Source organism: Gekko japonicus, unplaced genomic scaffold, assembly GCF_001447785.1.
Source record: "Gekko japonicus isolate JY-2015 unplaced genomic scaffold, Gekko_japonicus_V1.1 scaffold360, whole genome shotgun sequence".
NCBI lineage: Eukaryota > Metazoa > Chordata > Lepidosauria > Squamata > Gekkonidae > Gekko > Gekko japonicus.
The window spans coordinates 740,206-765,986 of NW_015172015.1; the positions used below are offsets into that span (position 1 = coordinate 740,206).

Genomic DNA, 25,781 nt, shown 5'->3' on the forward strand with positions numbered 1-25,781 from the left:
ACCAGTTTGTAATAGAAGCTGTAGGGAACTTTGATTAAGCTAATGAGTAATCATTTTGTATGATCCTTGTGTAGCTTATCTTTAGTTTAGTGTTTTAGTGTTTGTAGTTTGTAGTGTTTGTAGGAAGAAAATAATAAAAATGTTAAAAACCAAACAAGTATTGTTACATTTTTTCTAATAACTTTTCAGTATTTAAAGAGAAAAGACCTACATCTCAAGAGGGCTAAGGATGAGCCACATTGGTGATTTCTAGGACTCCAATATTGCACTAAATTAAAAGAATAAAACTCTCCCTAGCAGACAAGGTCATCATCATAGATGTAAGGAGGAAGCCCTGCACAGGAACAGTGCCTGCTCCTGTGTGTTTGTAGCTCCAACTAAGTCCTTGCGGGATGAGGTCCCAGAGTCAACAACACCCAGAATAAGCATGGCTGCTTCCCTGGACTATTTAAGCCTCAATCCTATCTGGAATCTTTGCTAGTTCAACTGCTTTGCCCTAGACCAGCTTATAAAAAATGTGTGTGCGCGAACATGTGTTTGTGTATATGTATGCCACTTTTTTCTGTTTTAGCTATTGGACCCAGTCCCCACTTCTGCCCTCTGTATATCCTTACTATGTTATTTTTATTCAGACAAATAATGGGGGCCAGTTTAGATGTGGTAGAATGATTTACATGCATTTATACAGAGGTCCATCCATTCACATCTAAAACACAGGTTGAGAGTGGTTTTTTAAATGGAGTGTGTGGACAAGCGAAGGTAAATCTTGCCCTCTCCCCAGCTTTGCATTATCACATTCTTACTCTAAGCTTTTTTTCCTACTAGCTCAGTTCCAATATAAGAAATTAGCAACAACCATGTAGTCTAAACATTTGCTTTGCAAAAAGAAGAAGAGGAAGAAGAAGCTCTACAGGAGTCTGTGCTGGTTATGTCATTGATCTGTTTCTTAATGCCTCTGTGTTGTATTGTAAGAGTCTGTTGCATTAGAGTGAAATGTTGCATTCCCCAGAATCTCTAAACAGTTGTTGTTTCTTGGTTTGTGCTAGCAATTCTTTGTCATCAAGTCCCGTCTTTTGAAAGCCTTCTTATCTGCATGATGTGCCTGCCTAGCTGTTCCAAAGAGCAGAAGGCTAGAAAGGCAACCTTGCTGAGTACAAATCATCTACAAAGAAAGGCTCATTACATGTGTCAGTGTGATTTATTACGTTATATTTTCAGTTTAACATTCTCAGTTTTCACCATGTGTGAATTTCTGCTCATAGATCAGGAAGCTATTTGAGGGCCTATGGAGGGGGGGAAACCAACATCAAAGTGCTCCTGTTAGGCTGTACTGTGGTTCCAAAGAGCTCCTGTAGCTCTGTCTAGTCAATTACATGTGTGCAGTTGATTGGTTGCAACCCTAAGAGGGTCAAAGCCAGTGAAACAGTGAGTCAGTAGGAGTGTCTTGCCATGTATACATCAAAGAGTGCTGCATCACTGATGTCATCACTCTTCTGCTATCTCCAGCTCCAAAGAGTGCATGTCAGCTTTCTGCTCCTGCCATTAAAAATGGACACAGCCTTCTAGAATCAGCTTCCAGAATGAGGTACCACTGAGCAGAAGTATTTGGGATTTTAAAATCTGTATCCTTCTACATTACTTCAGCCTTCTAGACAGGGTTGCTACAGTGTCAGAATCAGGGAGATCCAGGTTCAGATCCTCACTCAGCCATGAAGGTCATTGGCTGACCTTGGACCAGTCACTGTCAGCCTAACCCACATCACAGGGTTGTTATAAAGAAAGGGAGAACCATGTACACTGCCCTGGGTAGGGAAGGATGAAAATCTGGTAAGCAGTACATTTTAAACATCTTCATACTAATTGCCCATGAAACTCGCAATCAGTCCCTTTCCAATGGGAACCTTCTGGTATCCAAGGTGTAAAGCTATACCAGGGGTGCAAACAGCATATTGTCCAGTGCCTTGCAACGAGGCAGGGTGTTCCATCCTTCTTCCAGTATACCACAGAGCAATTCACAACCTAAGTCTGTTATGTGAACACAGAGCAATATGCACTATGGCAAAAAGTACACATGGGACCGGTAACTGATTATTCACATGCAAGAACTGAGCCTAATTTTTGTTGTTGTTGTTCAGTTGCACAGTCGAGTCCGACTCTCCGCAACCCCATGGACCAGATCACGCCAGGCCCTCCTATCTTCCCCCATCCTCTGAAGTTTGCTCAATTTCATGTTCGTTGCATCTATGACACTAACCATCTCATCCTTTGCCGTCCCCGTCTTCTTTGACCTTCAATCTTTCCCAGCATCAGGGTCTTCTCCAGTGAGTGCTCCCTTCTCATTTGGTGGCCAAAATATTTGAGCTTCAGTTTCATTATCTGGGCTTCCAGGGAACAGTCAGGGTTGATTTCTTTTAGGATTGACTGATTTGATCTTCTTGCAGTCCAAGGGACTCTCAAGAGTCTTCTCCAGCACCATAGTTCAAAAGAATCTATTCTTCGGCGCTCGGCCTTCCTTATAGTCCAACTCTCGCAGCCATACATGACTACTGGGAATACCATTGCTTTGACCATGCGGACTTTTGTTGGCAGGGTGATGTTACTTTTTCTCATGCTGTTTAGGTTCGCCATCACTTTCCTCCCAAGGAGCAGGCGTCTTTTAATTTCATGGCTGCTGTCAAAGTCTGAGGATCCCAGGAACGTGAAGTCACTTGTGTTTTAAAAGTGTATATATGCTCATGGAATGGAAAATGTTGGTTAAATATCCAGAATAAGCTTGTCGTATGCCTGTGATAAATCAAAATAATGAACAGAAAATGGTTTTATGTTAGGAGAGAAGCCATGTTCTTCAGAGCACACTGCTTATTAGTCAAGTGCAGGAAATATCCTGAGAAAGGATTTGCCCACATGTGAGGTGTTTGGAAGTGACATCATTGCAGCATTTGTGATGCTACACTAGGCTAGGTTACTTTGGTTGCCAAGGTTACTGCATAACAGCCAATGTAGCATGCTCTGATATATTCTTCCTTGAAAGTTACACAATTCAGTACGTATGTGAACAATAAGAAACTTTTCTTATTATTCTTTAACCAAATTTATCCAGCTTCAATGTTTTGCTCCTATCACTAATCTTATGAAAATAAAATTTCTCTTTAAACTAAAAAAAAAAGGCATAAGTAAGCTGTTTTGCTCTGCATGGCACTTTTCTTTTGCCTAGTGAAGAACTCTGTACAGTTCTAAAGTGTGCATATTCTTACACCAACACAGGGTGGTTCAAATCATTTCATATAGTTTGTATTACTCACTTCACACCAGTTCAGATGATCAGATGATGATGTAGATGATGATTGTGCGTATATATGGGACTTGCATAGCATCCATAGGTCAGCATATATCAGTTGCTCCAAGGTCAGGGTGGCAAGGAGAAACAAAATCGGGCATTAGTTTTAGACCACGTATCACCTAGCTGCTGTCTTGCACAATGTTCACTGGTTTTAATTATCACAAAATGCAGAAATGCAGGTGACTCTAGAAACAGGGATAGGTAAATGAGGCAGGGAATGAACAAGGGGCCTTTCAAATGTACAAAATGTTTTCTTTTCTTTTTTGGTCACCTGGAAGGCCATCTGACCCGAGCTCCTTATAGGTTCTGGTTCTGAAATTATTCCCACTGTCTAAGGAGGATGGGATGTTTGCCCAGCCCATTGTTATCCTACTTGTTACCATCCAAGTCCTTTGTGTTGAATTAAACAGAGTTCTGGAGCTGGGATCCTGTATTCTGATGATGTACCTGCCTGGTAACCTATTCTGCTCCCAGTCCTGGTTTGTGTATCTTTTTCTAACTTGTAAAGTTCTGAGGTTTCAGCCGTTCTGATCCAGTTCTGCGGCTCATAGTCATTTTGGAAACAATCCTAAGTAGGTCTACTGAGAAGTGAGTCCCGTTTTAGTCAATGGGGCTTACTCCCAGGAAAATGCTGTTACGACTTCAGCCATTGGCTCTGGTCCTGATCCAATTCCGAGCCGCCTCCAGGTTCCATCATAACTCTGCCCCTGCTCTTCCTGACCCAGGACTGCTGTTTTTTTTCTCTCTGAATCCGATATTCAATTCCACAGTCTACCATCTGTTCCTGAATAGCAGTTGATCCAAATCCTTGCCCAATGGTTTTCCTGGTTCATCAGCATCGTGGTCTCCGCACAGTCCCACGTGGTTTTTCCAGTGCCAATCCTATCCCAGCGCTAGCCCTAGCTGTTTTGATCCGTTTCTGCGCCCGGTGGCTTCCTAGGGTCTGACCTTCCCTACTGTCCAGAACCTGCTCCGGTCTCCCGCCGCCTCCCGGAACCACCCGTGTCCCCTAGCTGCGAGTCTACCTGACTCTGCTCTGGTATTTTTTTTTCCTGTTAGCGGCGCTAGGACCCGTCTAGCCTCGGGGCTCTCCCCGGCTCTCTCTGACGTTAGCTGGAGATGGGCAGGCATCGCTGCTCTTGAGCTACAGGCGCTAAATCGCCCCTGGATTGGAGCCGGCACAGGATCCCACCGGGCCCGGGCTCTGACTGTTAACCGAACCGGCCGCGCTCAGCTGCCGCCGCCGCCACCCAGACAAGCAGCTCGGGACTTGCAGGTACCAAACCAAAGCGGAGCTGTGCCATGCCGATGGGTCAGAACCTCGCGCTCGGGACTCGCGCAGGTGGTACCAGCCTCACGCGATCCAGACCTGGCTGGGATCCGTGGGCTGCCGGCACTTTCTAGCTTCAGGGTGGACTCTAGTGGACCATGAGATCCGGGTCAGGCTGCGAGCGAGCGCGTCGCCCAATCGCCCCTTTGCACCCAAGGCGCTCTCCGCCATTCCCTGGGGATTGGGATAAAGAGACGGGGTGGAATCCTGGGGGGACGCCCACTGGGCAGAATTTAACTGGACTGCCCCCCCCCTTGCCCCTTACTCGCTGCTGTCTCCCACCAACGCTCCGACAAGAGGCCACTCTGTGAGAGAAGCTGATGTGCTGAGGAGAATGGATGACGGCTGCCTTTGTGCAACAGGGGAAGGGGGGGGGAGTGGAAGCGGAAAGTCTCCCATCCTCATAGACGTAAATAAGACCGGCAAAGCCGCTCGATCGTATGGGCGTCGTCGTCGTTCTCCTCTCCCTGACCCCCCCCCCCAAATCCCTCTTCCACCCGGCCAGTGTCTCTGTGACCGCGGCGCCGAGCAGCTACCTGGACCTGACCCCGGAGGGTTCCTTAGTTCCGCCGCGCCCCCCCTGCACTAGCCCTGGGCGTCACGGCTGGCGCTTCTCATTCATTTTCGCGCGCGCGTCTCGCCGAGCTGGGACCCAAGAAGGACGGCCTCGCGTGGCTCTTGCGCTCTCTCCTTTTTCTAGGCGATCGATCAGTCTGTTTCTCTGCGGCCGAGACGGCCTGGGATGGAACCTAGCCTCAAGTCACAACAAGGACAAGGAGTCCAATGGCTCTCTGGGTGTGATGAGATCACTGGTCTGAATGTGTCCTCCTGCCTCTTAAAACGTACAAAAAGCAAGGCCTCTGCTGAACCTCTGACACTCAGGGGTTTCAAATTCAGCAGCATGGCAGCACCAGCTTTATTTCAGGGGATGGGGAGAGTAGCTTTCAAATCTTGGGCCTATCCGCTTGTTTCTTTACTTAAACTTAAACTGGAATTTAAACCCTTGGAGTGCTGCAAAAGATGAAGGAGGTAGAGGGGAGAACAATGTCATCTGTGGATAACACTGTCAAAGGGGAAATGAGGATATGACTGCCTAGGACTGCTTCATTCTTAGAGACATGTGTGTCAGGACCAGTGTTCCCTCTAAGCTGAGTTAGTGTGAGCCAGCTCACAGTTTTTTAGCCTCCGGCTCACATGTTTTTGTCTCAGCTGAGGAAGGAGGGCTCCAGAGCAAACTAATTGATGCAGCAGCCAAACTGCTCGCTCACAACTTTAATGCCGGTAGCTCACAAAGCGCAATTTTTGCTCACAGGGCTCCGCAGCTTAGAGGGAACATTGGCTCAGGACTGGCTCAAAACTATTCAGAAGTCACCCTCATTTGGAAACCTGTGAATGAGCTGTGGTGGTTCAATAGTGAAACATGCTTGCTCAGGCAAGGGTACTCACATCCTCTGAAACCCAAGGCTAAGAGGAAGCATGAGGGGAGGGCCTTAGCCTCTGTGCCCTGTTTGTTGGCCATTCAGGGCAGGTGGTTGGGCACTGCATGAAACAATGCTGTCCTAGATGGACCACTGGTCAGATCCAACACGGCTTTTCATATATTATTTTCAGTCTCAGCCCTGACATTGAAAAATGTTCAAGGGAGAAACCTTAGTTCAGGTTAAATTTTGGTTATAGTATCCTCCCCCACTCCCACCTCTCTCAATCTTCGCAAAGATTCCCTCTTGGTCCTTGAAAATTTAAAAATTATCTTTGATCATTTTGCCCTCCCCCATGCACCATCTCAACTATGGCAAACCATTTAGCTCAGTCTTTAGTGATCTGAGGCATCCTTCCTGGTCTGCCTCTGTGCTCAGCATCTGCCTGATTCATGCCCTCCAGCCAGAGCTCAGATTCTAATGACTAATTTCATTTTTTGACAGGCCTAGGACATTTGCTTGGGTTTGAAATACCTTCTTGGGTACTGACCTTGTAACCAAATGTTCTAAATAACCTTGAATGCATTTCCTGTTTTGTCTACTTCCTTGATTTGGCCTTTAAAAAAAAAGAAAATACTAGTAACCAAGGAAGATGGTTTTGAGTTTGCCTGTTTCTCTCTTGGTCTTCTTTAAAAAATTATCCCAACTTGTCTGGGGTTGGAGCACTGCTGCTTGCTTGTAGAACACTTGGTGTCTCCACGAATTGGGCCCAACACAGCTATTAAGAAATATCATCTGACATCTGTTGTCTTCCTTCTTATTATATTTGACATCCATTCCCCCCCCCACAGTGTACCCATGACATCCAGTTGCTTTTTAGATGTATATTCACAGTGATTCCTACCTCTATTTTAGTATGCTAGCTATGCTGGAAATCCCACTAAGTTCCATAGGATTTACTTGCACCTAAGGGTGTATATATGAACTATGCTGGAGTGGCAGAGGAGCTGTTTGAAAATCTCATGTGGAGCAGAGATTCTCCTGTAAGGCTGGCACCATAATTAGACTGTTCTCATTTGGAGGACATGAGGCAAGGTACATGCCGGATTTTGGCTGCTAGTATGGCTCCCCAGCTCCTGTGCCTTGACATAGTCTATTCCCGCTGAAGGGTAAATTCTCAAGATGGACAGTCGCTGACCTTGTGGCCCAGTCTGAAGTGGAGCTCTACGCTGAGAACTGACTGTAAAATGATAGCCTTACTTGACAGCTTTTTCCTTGCGTATTCAGTTCTCCTCATGACTTGGTTTCTGTTCAAGCCAACATTTGTGCACGTGAAGCACTTGAGGTTCACTAGTGATGCCGTCCAGCAGGTTCAGAGTGATCACTGGCATGTAGGTAGTACTCCTCTGCATTCATATTTGTAGGAGAAAGGGTTTCATTCTTCAGTGTGACGTTCTTCAGTGACCCTCTTCTTACCAGATTGCAGCAACAGGGATTGAATTGTAAATCTCCACTGTGAGACAGCATGACTTTTTATAACATCGAGTACATGGCCCTGAGTCTTGCACAGAGACAAGCTCTGTTTTACTTTTGGGACGTTTTAAGTAAATCTCACTAATGCAAAGCTAGCAACCAGAGGTGCTCGATGTTAGCTAATTTAGTGGTATTTCCTGCAGACTGCGCACTCATTCAGTCACGGGCAGGCATGCTTGTAAACCTGCAGCAAGCTGTTTCTGTCTGTGAGTATGTGTATATATGTGTGTCCATGGGAGCAGAGAAGCCTGCTGGCAATTATGCATGAATCCAGAAAGGAGGACATGGCCAGGCTTCCTGTTTTTTTTGGGGGGGGATGAGGTTGTAGTCCTCACAGTTAGGCAACATCACAACAACATTAGTGCTATAGAACACACATACATAGAATGGCTGTTCCAGGATGGCACAGGGAGGGGATAGGCAATCTTTTTTGCCCTGAGTAACAAAAACACGCAGTGTCTACATGTGAAAATGTTCATGTGTCATGTTGTCCTTGGCCAGACACACTGGGAGCAAGCTGAGCCCCAGTGGCACTAATAGTGTCTCAGGGGCTTCCCTCACTGATGGCTGTGTTAGTCTGGGAGGTGATGACCAGCATAAGCCAAGTCAATTGCCTTGCCTTCTCTCATGCTGCTGGTCTCAGTGCTGCTGCTGCTGCCAGTACCCAGGAGCCAGGACCTTGCCTTTGTTGCTTAGCCCTGCATGCTGAGCAAAAGGGCCTGCGTTCCATTGGTTCCTTACCCCAGTATAGGTTTATTATGGCTCTTCTTGAATTGGATTACTGACGGGCATTGTTCTGTTCAATACTTCCACTTTCCTTTGAGGATTCAGAAATGACAACAGTCACAGAGAGCTATTGGTTGAACTGCTGAAGCACTAAAAAAAACTGTTGGTTTGGTCTGGGAGAGAACTTTGTGTTGTCCTTTAGTTAAGGTCTGAATAGTTAGAACCACAGTAGTGGTGGTGGGCAGAACATTATGTACCCCTACATGCTACCACTATTCTTTGCATCACAGGTGTATTTTTTAAATGAATATCAATTTATAGTACCCCAAAGGGCTCAGGACAGAGTTTTTTGCTACCCACCCCCCTTCAGTGCTCCCTCTAAGCTATGGAGTTCTGAGAGCAAACATTCTACTTTGTGAGCTACCAGCATTAAAGTTGTGATTTGGCTACTGCATAAATTAGTTTGCTCTGGTGCCATCCTTCCTGAGCTAAGACAAAAATGTGTGAGCCAGAGGCTAAAAAACTGTGAGCTAGCTCACACTAACTCAGCTTAGAGGGAACACTGCCCCCCCTTCATTAAATTCATTCTTGCCGTGGCCAACAAAAGTCAATTTTAATAGATCTTATTCCGCTTCTAGAAGATGTTTAGACTTGAACTTTAACAAGTCTCTAAGGAAAGTGAATTCAGAGTGTGGAGGCAAGGCAGTCTCTGAGAATGCCTTTTTAATTTATGTACTGAAGGTCTGGATCTGGACTTTGGTCCACCAAGAAAATCTCCATGGCCCAATTGAAATACCAAGCCTTAGGGAGTTTCCCCTCTATCCCCTCTCCCAAGGCCCAGTTGCCTCATGGTTCTGGAGATCTAGCCTTCTGTAGCATGTGACACAGCTTGCTTGCTTTTTGAATCACCTGTAAGTTGTCCTTTTAAATTCATTCCTTGTCCCCCAGGAACTTCTGGCACACAGTACTTTTGTTTTCATTGCACTATTCAAATTAGACATTTTCTTATGGACTGAAGCAGTAAAACTTGGAAATTCGTAGTTCAAATCTCAGCTCAGCCACGAGAATTCCTAGGTTGCCCCTATCAGGCCCCTATAGTGCATACAACAAAAAAAAGCAACAACAATAATACAGGGCTGTTTTAAAGGCTAACAACAGTGCTACCCTAAGTACAGTTATTTACTTTTAAGCCCATTGGTTTTCAGTTGATTAGAATAGTGTAACTCTGCTTAGCATAGCACTGTAACGATGCTGTGCATGGATTATTCTGAGTAATTGGAAAAAGTTGTGTGTGTGTGCACGCATGCGTGTGTGTCTGTGTATATTTATGTATAGATTTTCTTATTGTTACCATTATTATTCAATTTGTATCAAAAAATTACCTTAGTACACAATTTGGACCAGCCTAATCACATTCTGCAATGAATGCTATTTGCAATTTAAGAACGGCCAAGTGCTTTCTCGCCCTCCCTCCTGCTCTTTCCTTGTGCCTAGCCAAATGATAGATACCAACTCTATTTTGTCAAGTAGATGAGTGTTGTTTGCAGTACTCTGCAAGTTTGGGAGCACTGTCCTTTGCAATTTGCCTGTGTCAGTGATACAAAATGAATTTAGCACTTGTGAGAGTCCCCTGTGCTTTGGCTGCTCCAAAAGAAATGTCATAGTAAAGGTCAGAGAAAAAAGCAGACTGTACTGAGTTGATGGAATGTGTTGTCAGATGGGACCAGTCAAGTAGATGAGCAGAACTGGGGAGATGACAGGTGAGTTGTAGTTCTCCAGCTGGAGAAGGACAGCTATGAATATGAGGAGATATGAAGTGAAGTGGTTTAAGAAAGAGATTTTTAAACCTCAGAGGAATGAAAAACAATTTATTCATCGTTATGTGTTCTTTTCTTTTATAATCAGAAGTGAATTCCATAAAATACATTTATGTGAATGACAGTCTGTTACATGTTATGGTTTCCAAACTATATCTTGTTCCATAAAGTCAATAAAGTGTGATCACAAACACTCAAGAGTTCTCTATGTTTTTAATATTACCCAAGCCTCACTTTTGCAACTTCTGTCAGTCTTCAGATTTTATATCATCATTCTATTAATGTCAGCAGATTATGACTATATCATTTACTGGCAAGTAGTGGGTCGCAGCCTACCATTCTGATTTTCCTCTGGAGGAAGGCATCCTCTAAGCAGAGTGGTAGAATACAACCCAATATTTCCACTGTGGTTAATAAATTCCAATCTAACACATAATGCCATGTCTGAACTACTCATTCTTAATAGCCAGCCAAGGGTATATTAAAACAAACTATATTTAATTATCAGTTGAATTTTATGTTTAATTTCCCCCCAGACTGTCTAAATTTTGTAGTAGCTCCACTGTAAAAAAAATTTCTGTTGCTAACATCTCCAATATTTATCATGTTTATCCTTGCTCAGTTGAAAAGATATTAAATACCAAAAGGGAATCTTTTAATAGTGTTACTTTATACTTACATAGAAAGTGAGTGCAGAGAACTTTGTCAAAATATTTTGAAGAACAGCATTGGAGACAGATATACCCAGCATTCTTCTGTACTTGATTTTAAAGCTATTTTCACATGAGTTATGTAAAACTATAATATGGTACATTTGAGAGAGCAAAGCTTTTAAGGTTTTCCTATTTAATAGTAAAGTGTCAATAGGTATAATTTCTAATTTTAATTTCCAAACCATCTGATTATATAAGATATCTAGTGCAATTCTTAACAGGGTTATACTTATCTAAGCCCACTGAAGTCCAAGGGTGTTCTTTTGTTTAGGATCACAATCAGGGCTTTTTTTGTAGAAAAAGCCCAGCAGGAACTCATTAGCATAATAGGGCACACCCAACAGCAGAAATTCATTAGCATATTAGGCTACACCCATGACACCAGGCTCATTAGCATATTAGGCCACACACCCATGCCTTCCCTTGGCTTGCCTGGGCAAGCCGGCCCTTGGAAAAGCCAGAGAAGGCATGGGGAGGGAGGCATTTAAATGCCTCCCCGATCCTTCCAGGGCCCCCCTGGGCCCCCTGCCTCAGAGTCGCCGGGGGGGTTGCTCTCGCACGCAGAGGTTTTGGCTGTAGTGGGCGTGGCCAACTCTGAAGCCAGCCGGAACTCCGTTCCTGTGTGTTCCTGCCCAAAAATAGCCCTGAGCACAATGATAGTATCTTCATTCTCCTGCTTAGTTTGCCATATCTTGGTAATGCAAGCAGTTTTCCACCATGTATCACATCTCTGAACCATGTATTTTTTTTATTTCTGCCATTTGGAAGTAATACCACAGAAACCAAAATAGCATTCACCTTTTAAAACATATTCCGGGAAACTGAACATGCATGGGGATGATGTATTGTGGCAACAAACTCCACAGCCATTTTTAAGGGTATGGTTTAATGGCTTGCTTATAATGGATGCATTTTAATAGTTCAGTTTTATTACCTTATCTCAGTGGTTCTCAACCTGTGGGTCACGACCCCTTTGGGGGTCGAACGACCCTTTCACAGGGGTCGCCTAAGACCATCGGAAAATTTGTAACAATGAAAATACATCCTGCATATCAGATATTTACATTACGATTCATAAAGCAGCAAAATTACAGTTATGAAGTAGCAATGAAAATAATTTTATGGTTGGGGGTCACCACAACATGAGGAACTATATTAAAGGGTCACATTATTAGGAAGGTTGAGAACCACTGCCTTAGCTGTAAGCTACTTCAAGCAGGTCTCTTTGTTCTAGCCCATGCCATTCTTTACTTGCATCTGTATTTAGCCATTGAACACTGAACTTCAAATATGCTATATAATAATAAAAATAATATTGAGAAGAGGTTCCGGTTTTGGCGATTCGCTGGATGGGTGTGCTCACATTGCACTCTGATGTGCGTGACCTGAATTGCGGCAGATGGGAGGGGGTGCGGACATTTCCGTGCCCCCCTAGAGTCCCTGCAGGGGGTTCGCAGCCTGGGGTGCTGAGGGGTGCCTCTTCTGAGGCAACGGCTGAGGAATTGAGGCTCCCCTTTACCCTGATAGGTCCCGCTGCCGCGAGGCCATTATATCATTTAAAAGTGCATGCCGGACAAGGCAAGCAAGTGATCCTGCGATTCAAAGCTCTTCCTACTGTGAAAAAAAATAGTCGGAATTAACTGTGAGTTAATCGAAGCCCCGATGAGCTAGTCAAACATTAAAGCAGAGAACTGATCACAAGCCCCAAATTCCTATGGTGGGAGGGTAGGAGCTGGGGAAAAAGAAAGGATCTCTGGTAAAGAATAATTCTTACAGATACAAATGGAAAAATCATCATACGTCCTGTGATTCCACAGTATCTCAGAACAACACAAGGAGAATTTAAAAGAACTTTTGAGTGAAGCATTGGCACCAATGGCAGTTTTAAAATCGGATTCACTACAAAGCGATATGGATATGGTTTATCGAACCTATCCGGATTTTATCAAGAAAAATAAATTGCCTGGTGAAATATTTTTTAAATTCTTCAAAAAATCAACCAGAGATGCAATTTTAAAAGCAACAAATGGGCAACCTCTGAAAATCAAAGGCGAAGAAGCGAAGATTTTAAAAGACATTCCATTTGAAATCCGCAAAAGGAGACGAGAGTATAAAAATCTAACTGCTTTTCTGCACAAGAACTCCACTCCCTTCAGGTGGATATTTCCAGAAGGACTTATCTTTAACTACAATGGAAAGAAAGAGTAGATCGATTCTGTCCAAAAAGCAAAAATGTTCCTGGATCAGCAACAATCCACATCCAAAGCCCAAGGGAAAGCAGAGGCCACTGTACAAACAGAGGAAAAGAGCAATCATGACTCAGAAGCCAGTGAAATTATTTTTGGCAGCTCTGCAGGAGTCTGATTCTGAAAAAGGCGTGGCAGCTCCAAAAACCCTTAAAGTCCAATTGAAATTTGATAAACACAGGAAATAGTGACTTTATTGAAATCCTGAAAGTCCATGAGTCCATGAAACCCCATGATGGATCCAATAAGGCTAAATGGGTTTGACTTAGTCTTAGTGAAATAAGAAAACCAGTATCATCCTATTATATGTTTGTAATCTGATAATAGTAAAAATGACTAATCAGTAATTCATATGTATTATGATCCTTGCTATATCTCTTGTTTTATTAGTGTTAGTACCCCATATATCCCTTTCCTTTGTAGTATGTAGTAGAAAAGCAATAAATTAAAAAAAATATTGAGAAAATGAAATCTTTTATTATGAAGTTTTTATCCAACTGATAAAGCAACTCGTGCATTTTAAAAAATTTCTTACAAGAAATTCATCAATTATATTTTGCCATTCTTTCAATGTTCATAAAGGAATGGTCAATAGTAAGTTTTTCAACAAAAATAAGATTCCTGGTTAAAACATTAATCTTTATGGTATAATTTTTCCCTGATAAAACTGCCACAGTGACAATTTTGTTTATGTAATCTGTTTGATATTGATCAGTGGTGAAATTTTCATTTCAAATAGGTTGTCAATATTGGAGGACAAAAGATTACTAAATATGTAATGAATTTTCAGACTGATTTAAAGCTTAAAGATGTGAAATAAAAGTTTTATAGTACAATCTTATGTAGCACTACTCTACTTTTAGCCCATTAACTAAAACTACTTGAATTACTGGAGTAACTATGCATATGACTGCATTGTTAGCATCTTCTTGGATATTAACCTTCAAAAATACAGCTTAATACTTATCCCATAACTAGACACTCTCTTGTATGCTGTAATATGTTTTAAACATTTTTGAATAGATGTTTTAGGATTAGCAATATAATTGCCATAACAACTGTTTTAGAAACACAACACCCTGTTTCTGTTTCCATAATACTTTCACAGAATCTAATGACTGTAAATGGTTCTGTGGAAACTGTGAATAACACAGTAGACAATGACATGTATGTGATGAAGTGGGCTCTAGTCCACAGAAGCTCGCATTAGAATATTATTTATTTATTTATTACTTTTGATTTATATCCCGCCTTGCCAGTGGAAGCTGGCTCAAGGCAGCGTACAGCAAGTTAAAATACAATAAAACACCAATGCATTGATGCAATACTATAAAATTACATGTAAACAAACAATTTACATAAAATGCAAATAAGTGCAGATGGCAATTGCTATAGGATGGTCCGATGTAGGAATGCCACTATCTAAAGTTGTTCTTAATGCCAGTGGTGGCTCCTAATCGAAGGCCTGGTGGAAGAGCTCCTTTTTTATACTTTAAGTTGCCACGATATTAGTAACAGAACTACCCCTTTGGAAATGTATATGTGTGTGACCTTTTCTGGCTCCTCAATGCAGATTTATTGTTTCTGGTTTAACCAGAAATTGCTTTAATAAGTTTTTTAATCCACTCCAAAATGCACACTAAAAATTGCCACTCCACTCAATCAAAACCATTTTTTCAACCTCAAGGAACAAAAATTAATGTACAATATAGAATTCTATATTATAGAACATCTCAAAATATAACTGGACTTTAGTACTGTCAGCTACGGTAGATGTTTATCTTTAGATGTTTATATTTTTGTTAGAATGTCTCTGTCAAACTCTGTTTTAGTTTGCCATGATTTAAGGGGGAGGTGAATGGCTGAGTTCGTGAACTGCACTATCGTAAGCGTTATCATTCTTCCCAAGATACCTCCCTATCTAGGGACGACCTTGAAACCAAAACTGTGCCAGCTTGCTGTTGTAGATAACAGAACCATATATTCACAGGTGGGGGGGTAGTGAGCATGAATAGCTAGGCAGGATGGCTGTGAAGTGTGTTTGGTTGTTGGGGTGGGGACTGTTTGAACTGTCTATATCTTTGGACTTTCCCGCCAGAACAGTTCTGACACGGTACTGATCTAGCCTGGAATATGATTATTCTTCAATAAACAAATCACTGCCAAAGAGAGTGTTATTGAGTTTAGGTTTTTCATGCTAGATTTTAATTAATTCAGTAAATATTGGGTTGGTTATAAACAACCCTATCTGCAAGCAAAAGAGAACTTTCCCTTACACAAGTAGGGTTGCCAGGTCTGGGTTGGAAAATACCTGGAGACTTTGGGGGTGGATCCAGGAGAGGGTGGAGTTTGGGGAGGGGAGGGGCCTAACCATGGTACAATGCCATGGAGTCCACCCTTCAAAGCAGCCATTTTCTCCAGGGGAGCTGATCTCTGTCAGCTGGAGATCAGTTGCAAAAGCGGGAGATCCCCAGGCCCCACCTGGAGGCTGGCAGCCCTATACACAAGGCAAGAGGAGCAGTTCCCACAGAATCCTCCTTCCTACTGCAGACTTCTGTTATTCCTGACAGGGAACTAGACTGGAGGATTTTAAGGGGCACAGGGAGCAACAGTGAGAAAGGATGGCAGGAAACATCCATTCTGTGAGCTTCTTCCCACTCATATTTTTTTGATGCAATCCATGGTGAACAGTTCTTTGTTGTGTTGTAACAGGATTTCATATTTGTATTTTACTAAGGTTTAATATTTCTTAGCCACCTTGGGTGTTCTCTTGAACAGAAAGGCAGAATATAAATAAATTAAATAAATATTGCCTTTTGATACTTTTGAAATAATAGTTGAACCATGTTATTTATTCATTTATGTATTTACTTTGTTTATAGCCCTCCTTTGTCACTGAGACTCAAGGTGGATTTCACAATTAAAACGAATGCAAGCAGAACACTAAACATACAGTCAACAATGCTATAAAACAGGATTACAAATTTAGAGCAATGCATAGACGATATATGATAAAACTGTCGCATATACACTTGATGTAAATAGTTCTCTTAAAAGAATGGGACTACGTGTTGCATTGCATGCATGTTTTCATTGATATTTGTCATCTACGGAATGCAGCTACAGAGATTACAATGTTCCACACAGGACTGATAGAAGGGGGAAACGCTTCTTAACCTTTCTGGTCTGTCAAATTTCTGTTAAAAATTGCCTCTCTCGTGTTGGTTCTCCTTCCTCACATGGGAAAAGATTAATCTGTTATAGTTTCCCTTGCTTAGGGGCAGCCTGGCCATTTACTTTACTTCCGGCTGCCAGCTCTGGGTTGGGAAATACCTGGAGATTTTGGGGGTGGAGCCTGAGAAGGGCAGGTTTTGGGAAGCAGAGGGACTTCAATGGGGTATAATGCCATAGAGTCCACCCTCCAGAGCGGCCATTTTCTCCAGGGGAACTGATCTCTGTTGCCTGGAGATCAGTTGTAACAGCAAGAGATCTCCAGCCACCACCCTAACTTTACTGGGAAAGATGCTGATGGGGTGCTGCCCTGAGCCCTGCCCACCCCCATGGTGGAGCTGGCAAGGAGGAGCAGACAGCACTTTTCTTCACCTTGCTGGCCCAGGCATGGTGCAGCTAGCAAAGAGAAGACTGGGCATGGCAGCACCCGGCTTTGCACTGCATGGAGGAGCACAGGCATGGTGGTGCCCTGCTTCACCTGGTAAGGAGGAGAATGGGCACAGTAGTGCCTGATTTTGCCCTGTGAGGAGGAGCAAGGACACACTGGCACCCACCTTGGCCTGTAAGGAAGAGTACTGGCACGGTGGTCTCCTTTGTCTTCAGCTGGATCTGTGGCTTCCATCAGACAAAGGGGGTGGTGACAGAAGTGCGGTGTCCTTTTGCCGGGGCTGTCTTGGTCTTGTAATCCCCCCCCCCCCGGCCATCCTTGTTGCACAAAAAAAGCAGTTTGTAAAACAGTTTTGAAAGAAAAAAAGATTAAAACCTGTCCTCACAAGCCTTTTGCAGAAGAGTGTTCCCTCTAAGGCTAAATTTTGTGAAAGAACACCATGGGAAAATTTAAGTGATATGTATGGTTTATCCATAAATAACAAATTAAGTGATTGCCTTTGTCTTTTTGCTATGTCTCCTAATGTTAATACTGTCCCTTCTGTTTGTATTATTTAATATTTCTATTTGTTGTTGTTCAGTCGCACAGTCGAGTCCGACTCTTCGCGACCCCATGGACAATCTCCCGCCAGGCTCTCCTGTCTTCCGCCGTCCTCCGAAGTTGGCTCAATTTCATGTTCGTTGCATCGCTGACACTGTCTAACCATCTCATCCTTTGCCGTCCCCGTCTTCTTTGACCTTCAATCTTTCCCAACATCAGGGTCTTTTCCAGTGAGTGCTCCCTTCTCATTTGGTGGCCAAAGTATTTGAGCTTCAGTTTCATTATCTGGCCTTCCAGGGAACAGTCAGGGTTGATTTCTTTGAGGATTGACTGATTTGTTCTTCTTGCAGTCCAAGGGACTCTCAAGAGTCTTCTCCAGCACCATAGTTCAAAAGAATCTATTCTTCGGCGCTCGGCCTTCCTTATAGTCCAACTCTCACAGCCATACATGACTACTGGGAATACCATTGCTTTGACCATGCGGACTTTTGTTGGCAGGGTGATGTCTCTACTTTTTATCATGCTGTTTAGGTTCGCCATCGCTTTCCTCCCAAGGAGCAGGCGTCTTTTAATTTCATGGCTGCTGTCACAGTCTGCGGTGATCTGGGATCCCAGGAACGTGAAGTCTGTCACTACTTCCACGACTTCCCCTTCTATTTGCCAAGGAGTGATGGGGCCGGATGCCATGATCTTAGTTTTTTTGATGTTGAGCTTCAAGCCCACTTTTGCGCTCTCCTCTTTTACTCTGAGCAAGAGGCTCTTTAGATCCTTTTCACTTTCAGCCATTAGAGTGGTATCATCTGCATATCTGAGGTTGTTGATCTTTTCCCCAGCAATCTTAATTCCCGCTTGTGATTCATCCAGGCCAGCATTTCGCATGATGTACTCTGCATATATATTAAATAAGCAAGGCGACAATATACATCCTTGTCGTACTCCTTTTCCTATGCTGAACCAATCAGTTGTTCCATATCCGGTTCTAACTGTCGCTTCTTGGCCCTTATACAGGTTTCTCAAGAGACATGTGAGGTGGTCTGGTACTCCCATCTCTTTAAGGACCTGCCATAGTTTGTTGTGATCCACACAGTCAAAAGCTTTAGCATAGTCAATGAAGCAGAAGTAGATATTTTTCTGGTACTCTCTTGCTTTCTCCATAATCCAGCGAATGTTGGCAATTTGATCTCTAGTTCCTCTACCTCTTCGAAACCCAGCTTGTACTTCTGGTAGTTCTCTATCCACGTACTGTTGAAGCCTAGCTTGTAGGATCTTGAGCATGACCTTGCTAGCGTGTGATATGAGTGCAATTGTGCGATAGTTTGAACATTCCTTGGCATTGCCCTTCTTTGGGATTGGAATGTATACTGATCTTTTCCAATCCTGTGGCCACTGTTGCGTTTTCCAAATTTGCTGGCAAATGGAGTGCAGCACTTTAACAGCATCATCTTCTAAGACTTTGAATAGCTCAGCTGGAATACCATCACCTCCACTAGCTTTGTTGTTAGCAATGCTTTCTAAGGCCCATTTAACTTCACATTCCAGGATGTCTGGCTCGAGGTCAGTGATTATACCGTCGTGGTTGTCAAGGACATCGAGGTCTTTCTTGTATAGTTCTTCTGTGTATTCTTGCCATCTTTTCCTAATCTCTTCTGCTTCTGTTAGGTCCCTACCGTTTTTGTCCTTTATCATGGCCAGCTTTGCATGGAACGCTCCCTTGATTTCTCCAACTTTCTTGAAGAGATCTCTAGTCCTTCCCATTCTATTGTTTTCTTCTATTACTTTGCACTGTTCATTCAGGAAGGCCTCCTTATCTCTCCTTGCTGTTCTCTGGAAATCTGCGTTCAGTTGGGTAAATCTTTCCTTTTCGCCTTTGCCTTTCGCTTTCCTTCTTTCCTCTGCTATTTGTAAAGCCTCATCAGAAAGCCATTTTGCTTTCTTGCATTTCTTTTTCTTTGGTATGGTGGTGATTGCTGCCTCCTGTACAATGTCACGAACCTCCGTCCATAGTTCTTCAGGCACTCTATCTATCAAATCCAGACCCTTGAATCTATTCTTCACCTCTACTGTATATTCATCAGGGATGTGATCTAGGTCAAACCTGAATGGCCTCGTGGTTTTCCCGATTTTCTTCAGTTTAAGTCTGAATTTTGCAATGAGTAACTCATGATCTGAACCACAGTCAGCTCCAGGTCTTGTTTTTACTGACTGGATAGAGCTTCTCCATCTTTCTATACTGAATGATTAAACAGAATAAGATAGCCCCTCTGCTTCCTACCAACAGAGTAAAATGAAACACAGAGGAGAGGATATAAAATTTGCTGCTGGTGTCTGCCCACTGTGCCCAGGGCTCTCTAAGTAAACTTGGGCAAAAATCGCAAAGTATCAGAACTACCAACTAATGTATGGTAAAATCTGTTAAATGAAAAAAAATACTAGGAGATGCTGAGGAAAAACAACAGTAACAATAAGAATAGTACACCTTGGAAGCAGATATGTTGTCCATCCACAGATTCAGAGTATCACCAAGTAGACCCTTAGTTGCACTATTTTTGCATGTAGTAGCTAAGGCAATTAAATTTTTGTTTGATTTTGTTTAAAAACAAGCACTAAAATACAGCTTTAGTCTTTGTGCCCTGGCTTTGTGCTACACAGGTATGAAGTGCTTCAGTTAATGAATCCACTTTGTTTAAAATAATTGCACTTATGCCACAAGTTCTTTTCAGACACACATTCAGTACTAGGCAAAGACTACTCAGGCTAGGGTAGATAGAATTCAGTTATTGAAATCAGTGGCCCTGAGGCATTTTATTAGATTGATGGGTCCAATAGTGAGCCAGCTGGTTAAACACACCCAAAGAAACACCCACAACTGAGTCAACATTAAGCAAATGCCTCATCTCTCCTCACTGTTCCTACCTTGGTTTCTAAGGCAACAGTCTAGGGAACGGAAGCACACCTTTGCATTCCCTCCCTTTGATAGGTATATATGCATGGCTGCTTTCTATGTGAGCATGTGTGGAAGAGTGGGTGAGGATGTGGGAATCTGACTCCATCTTACAATAGTAGGGGAGGAAAGCTGCTTGTTTGGAGCAATACATGTAGCTGTTAGACTAACTGCACTCTCCCGTCTCAGATCATGCCCTGTGCAAATATCAGGCAAGGCAATTAGTTTATTTCCAGACTCTTGCAGTGTTCCTTTTTCCAATTTAGTTGGGCAAGTCTTGTTGCCAGACATGTTTTCTTCTTAAAGTAATACATCATTGGTCATCTAGGACAGTTGTGCCATCATTACAACAAGGAACAAGCCCTACATGGTGGCTATGGATAACCACCCACTGGTTGCTAGAACACCATTTGAAACATGGGATGCAAATGGCAGTTTGGGATCGGTTCTACTGCACATTCTATGGAATGGGCAATGGTTGTCGATTGCGTTTAATGGGAGTGTCCCCCTATGAAGCCTTTTAGAACTCTGATCCTAGGCAATCATCTGCCTCTAGCAAACTGCAGGGACTTGGTTGAAGTTTACCAGCATTCTTGGCGAAAAATTACTTCTTTCATTTCAGAGATGGACCTCAGATCATAAACTGCAGTCAGGTTGGTTGTATCCACATTGTAGAAAGATAACCAAAAATGCCTTAATGATAAACTAAAACCATTCTGCCTTTCCGTATGTACACAACTGCATCCATTTTTGAGCGAAACATTTAATTTTACAGCAGTGATATCTTTGCTGGGAGCATGATTGAAATATATTGCATTTTCAAAGGGGTTTGACTCTAAGGATTGTATTTGTTGATGGTCAAAAAAGAATAAAGGTTTTTCAGCTTTCTGTCAGTTGCAGGTCCACAGGGGCATTGGAAATATGGGGGGCAGTTTGTTGTTTGGCATTTGCACCATTTAACAAAACCCAAGGCCAAGGAGAGAGGACCTTATAAGAAGGCCTTGCACTGGATACCCCCTGGCCTATTGGTACATAGCCAAACAGCAGACTTCCAAAGGCCCCAACCAGTCTGGATGTAGAAAAGTGCAAGAGTCCAGTAGCACCCTAAAGACTAACAAAATTTGTGGCAGGGTGTGAGCTTTCGTGAGTCACTGTTCACTTCTTCAGTCAGGTTGTGGTATGTATAATGTATTAATTTACCTTGCTTGCTCTGACCATGCATTATTTCTGCCTGCGTGTGTTGCTCTTTCTGACCTACTAATGAGCTATGATCTCGATCATGACACTAAAAGGGGTGGGGGTGGGAACGTCTTGATTCTTCGCCTGTGTACGGCTGAAGCTACACTTCCTTTCTGCTCTGTCCGTAGTTAGAGTGACGGTTGCTGCTGTTCTCAGATCAGGAGCAGCGAGTACATCTAAGTTTTGTTTTTTAAGGGAAGTAAGGTGTCTGAGGATTCCTGGAAAAGCAGGAACGTTATTGATTTGTTACATTTTAAAGAAACGCACTCTGTAGTATTCTTGCATAGCTTTTCTGCAAAAAAAAGGGGGGGTAAAGGGAGTACTTTGCCACTTTCTTAGCAACATTACGGTCTCCGTTCGTTGCGGGCTCACGACGCAGATGCGTATATCCTAGGGTACTTACGGTATCGGTACCTCCCACCCTCCTCAGTCTGTCACGTCCTTCACGTCTGTATGCAGAAGGGCGTCCCGTAATTGCTCCACCCCTTGTGCTCTGACCGCGTGGTTGGAGCTAGCGCAGGCTCTTAGGCGCGCTGGAGTTGCGGTGCCGTGTTAATCTCAGCGGTGGGAGGAAGGGTTCCCAAGTGTTGCCTGTTCTGCGTCTATGTCCCAGGCTCGGAAGACGCAGTGGCAGAACTCAACATTGTGCTCAGGAGATCCCTACTATCGGCTGCCGGAGTCGTGTCCTGGCACGTAGTGTATTGGTAGTAAACTCCACTAAAACCAGCGGATTTTCTTCCTGCGAGGTCATGCATAGGCTCAGGCTGCCTGTCTCCAGCGAAGTCTTCCGAGTAAGAAAAGATACTCTGCTGAGACTAAGCCCCCTTGAATAACATAAAATTTACTTCTGAGCCTTCTTGCTGAGCATTGATTAAGGGGTGGGAAATGGTCAGTAAACTCAGTAAAAGTCAGTTGTTTTTTTTATCTTGGTCAGTAATTTGTCAGTTTTTTAAAAAACTGGTCAGTAAAGTCAGTATTTCTTTGATTTCTGTGAATGCAGTGTTTGGGTTGTTTTGTTTTGTTTTCATTACTGCATTTTGGGGGAAACATGATGACTTCCCAGTGAGAAGACCAATTGTTTTTAGTTCAGTTATGAAGTACTTTAAGGACTTTGTTCCTAAGAATAAAAGTGATTTGGTGAAATCTTCCACTAAGTATAGAAACACAATTAACCCCTTAAAACATGAGACAATGAAAGCAGAGGTGATTTTTTTTTTTTTGCACAAGTGCCTGCTTATTTACAAAGTCACTGGAGTGTTCCAGAAAGAAGAGCCTTTGGTGCATGTGATGCACAGTGAAGTAAAAACACTACAAGAACCATAATGAATCCTGTTTGTAAGAGTTCAACACTATTATCTCTTGAAGCCTTCAGTGATGAGCACTACATAACCTGTGAGAGAAGTAATCAGTGAAAGTAGAATCTGTGACAAACTGAAAAAACTTTCTGAAGAGGAACAGCTACTTTTTTTAAGGGAGCAAAAAAACCCATTTCATAGCAGCCTGGAAACACCTTTTACTCCAGTCATCTTTGGACAAGCCCATTTAGCTTCAGCACAGAGAGTCAAGGAAGGAACCCAGAAGGATATAATGAAAGTAGTAGCAGCACTCCGGATGGATATTCCTCTGGACATGATTGCAGATGAATGGAAACTTCTTAGACTTGAAGATGAAACTGCCAGTGAAACTTGCCGCATAGATACATACTGGAATCAGTTCCTTGAAAAGACACACCCATCTGGAGATCCGAAATACCCATTGGTTACCAAGGTGGTGAAAGCAGCATTATCATTATTGCATGGTAGTGTGGACATAGAAAGAGGGTTTTCAAAAACTGGATGCATTTTGACCAATGAAAGGGCCAGGATGTCAGAGAAAACTTTGAAAGCCCACCTAATCGTCAAAGACACTTTATATCATGTATATGAAAACAAGGTATACCATGTTAATGGTCAGTAAAATCAGTATTTTAGACCCTCTGGCTAGTTTCCACCCCTGTTGATTCCAGCGTCACCGGCGGGAAGGGGCATTGTTTCTGTTAGTCTCTGTGATACTGCAATAATGCTCTAACACCCCAAACTTACCATTAAATTCCATATCATGTCCATGGCCACAGCTTGCACCACAGAATTCACACATCCACAACTTTGTGGCAACACCATTCTGCAAAAAAAATGGTTCTAAAGTATGGATCCTCATGGATCCTCAGTACTCTTGAATTGGGTCTCCATGAATTCACCATCAAATCACATATCATTTCCATGGGCACAGCTTGCAACACAGAAATCACAGATCCACAGCTTCGTGGCAACACCATCAGCAAAAATATGGTTCACAAGCACGGACCCTTATGGATCCTCAGGGTTTTTTCAGTGGGTCACCTCAAACACACCATCAAATCATATAACATATCCACAGCAACAGCTTGCACCACAAAAATCACAGATCCACAGCTTCGTGGCGACACCATTTTGTAAAATATAGTTATGGAGTATGGATCCTCATGGATGCTTGGGGGTTTTGTGTTGGGACACTCCAAAAGTACCATTAAATCCCATATCATGTCCATGGCAACAGCCTGCTCCACAGAATTCATGAATCCACAGATTCATGGCAATACCGTGCTTCCAAAACACAGTTCCAAAACACGAATCCCCATGGATCCTCAGGGTTTTTGCTTTGGTTCACTATGAACTCACCATCGGATCACATGTCTATGGGCATATCTTCCACCACAGAAATCACGGATCCACAGCTTCATGGTGACACCATTCTGCAAAAACATGATTCTGAAGCATGGATCCTTGTGGATACTTGGGGGTTCTGTGTTCGGACACCACAAACTTACCATTAAATCCCATATCATGTCCATGGCCACAGCTTGCACCACAAAATTCACACATCCACAGCTTCATGGCAACAGCATCAGCAAAAACATGGTTCCGAAGCACAGAGCCTCATGGATCCTCAGTGTTTTTGCACTGGGTCACCATGAACTCACCATGAAATCCGATATCATTTCCATGGGCACAGCTTGCACCACAAAAGTCACAGATCTACAGCTTCGTGGCAACACCATCAGCAAAAACATGGTTCTCAAGCATGGACCCTCATTGATCCTCAGGGTTTTTTCACTTGGTCACCCCCAAAACACCATCAAATAATATAGAATGTCCATGGCGACAGCTTGTGCCACAAAAATCACGGATCCACAGCTTCATGGCAACGCCATTCTGTAAAACATGGTTATGGAGCATGGATCCTCATGGATGTTTGGGGTTTTTGTGTTGGGACACCCCAAAATTACCATTAAATCCCATATCATGTCCATGGCCACTACCTGCACCACAAAATTAATGGATCCACAGCTTTGTGGCAACACCATGAACTCATGATCAAATCACATTTCATGTCCATGGGCACAGTTTGCATCACAAAAGTCACGGATCCACAGCTTCGTGGCAACACCATCAGCAAAAACATGGTTCTGAAGCATGATGCAGTGTTTGGACGGAACCCTCATGGATCCTCAGGGTTTTTGCATTAGGACACCCCAAAGACACCATCAAATCACACAAAATGTCCATGGCCACAGCTTGCACCACAAAAATCACAGATCCACAGCTTCGTGGTGACAGCATTCTGCAAAAACATGGTTCTGAATCATGGATCCTCATGGATGCTTAGGATTTTTGCTTTTGATCCCCCAAGCTCACCATCAAATCACAGATTATGTCCATGGGAAAGTTTGCACCACAGAAATAATGGATCCACTGGTTAGTGGCAACATCACAGAGCAAAAACTTCTTTCTGAAGCATAGATCCTCATGGATCCTCAGGATTTATGCTTTTGATTGCCCAAGCTCACTATCAAATCACATATCATGTCTATGGACGAAGTTTGCACCACAGAAATCATGGATCCATGGCTTTGTGGCAACACCATGCTGCGGAGCCAGAAGGTCAGAGTTGCAGCCGCGCCGGAGCGCACCGCACGTCGGAGGGGCCCGGCTGACTCACCGCAGGAGTGACCATTGAAATGGAGCCAGAAGACAGCCGAGAGACATCGAGCTGAGGTACGCCGACCCGAAGACCCTCCGGTACCTCCACTGGGTGCTGATAGGGACTGCCCCTCACCCTGTGTTCTGTGGCCATAGATTAGGTATGAAATTCAAAAAGTGTAAGCCGCTCAGAGACCCCTTAGCGGGGGTTCGAGTGGGGTAATAAATCGAATGATAAATAAATAAATAAATAAAAACATGGCTTTGAAGCACAGATCCTCATGTGTCCTCAGGGTTTTTCTGTTGGTCACCCCAAACTCA

The 25,781-nt window shown here is 43.2% G+C and overlaps 1 protein-coding gene across 1 annotated transcript in view; it reads left to right on the forward strand.

Annotated features, from left to right (window-relative positions):
* The first annotated feature begins 4,272 nt into the window (after positions 1–4,272).
* The window catches only part of SLC16A3 (solute carrier family 16 (monocarboxylate transporter), member 3), a 47,603-nt gene continuing 26,094 nt past the window's right edge, over positions 4,273–25,781 (forward strand). Inside the window, exon 1 of the mRNA XM_015420400.1 lies at positions 4,273–4,616. The gene's annotated coding sequence lies outside the window, so the exon portion shown is untranslated. The remainder of the gene's footprint in view (positions 4,617–25,781) is intronic.